This window comes from Polyodon spathula, chromosome 47 (assembly GCF_017654505.1).
Source record: "Polyodon spathula isolate WHYD16114869_AA chromosome 47, ASM1765450v1, whole genome shotgun sequence".
Lineage (NCBI taxonomy): Eukaryota > Metazoa > Chordata > Actinopteri > Acipenseriformes > Polyodontidae > Polyodon > Polyodon spathula.
Window position 1 is genome coordinate 222,376 of NC_054580.1, and position 1,239 is coordinate 223,614.

Genomic DNA, 1,239 nt, shown 5'->3' on the forward strand with positions numbered 1-1,239 from the left:
ATGTAAAGCCTTGTTTCCGTGCCCAGGCTCAGCGGTTGTGGTGCAATACAATTCCTCAGGTTACATTTTGCTGGGAAACGATAGTGAATAATGGCTGAGTAAATTGCCAGATAAAGAATTTACAAGCAGTTGATAAAAGGCCAGCAGTCAGAACACCGACCCCACACTTCGCTCAAGGCGGGTTTTAGTTTGCAAAGCACATTAAATAAAGGAAACAATTCCTGGAGTTTGAATGCAGGCCTATATTTAGCCGTCGCTGTAGAAATTGCTTCGCCCCTATCGGACCCACGTATCGTTATAAGTTAATAATTCCATTAAAACAAACAGGGCCGTGAGCGGCAATTTCTTCATCAAAGCGCCCTTTCCAAGATTAAACTTTGATAAGAACTTCAAAGAGGAAAGCGAGAGAGGAAAGCGGAGCGGCAGACCATGCACATGATTGCGCTTTACATTCTGCTTTAAAGTCAAAACAAAAAAGTAAGTACTGATTCTATAAATTCTTGAATGTTACCGTGAAGAAAACGTAGCCTAAAAATGATGACTGTGTTAAGAATGCAAAGCATGGCGTTTCTTAAATAATCTGTCAAAGCCATCTTAGAAGGCAAGCTGTGGCTGTGAATTTAATATATTAAAAATAAACTAACAACCCCTTTTCTAGTGTGGGCTGAAGCATCCAACCTTTCGGTGATCTCTTGAAGGACCAAGCGTTTCTCAGTGGCATGCTCCACCAGGACCAGGTGTTTTTTGGCTGTATTTGATTCTCTTTCTGTAAAAATGCACTAAAAATGTATTTGTTGCAGTGACATCTTGGAATTTGTGTCCATGTTTTCCGAGCACTCTGGGAAATGTTATAAAGTACTTCAGAGACCATAAAAGCTTCTTTCTTTTTTCAACACTATACTTTGTATTTAGCTCAATTTCTTAAAAAAATGTTAAATATTTTCTTATTATTATGTATTCCGTTTAGTGTTTCCAAAGAGATACATGTATAACAATGTGTTATTCTATTACCTGAGGGACCTTACAATATTTCCTGAATGTTTTGTTGAAAAATATCGAGGGGGATACAAGGTAAAAAATGACTAGCCATTGTGTTTGTATTTCTGAACTGCAGCTTGGCACTGTTGTTTGTGTTTGGCAGAAAGGGCATTGTTTAATGGGGGTATAGCTCAGTGGTAAAGCTTTTGACTGCAGATCAAGAGGTCACCGGTTCAAATCTGAGTGTTCCCTTTTTCCCTT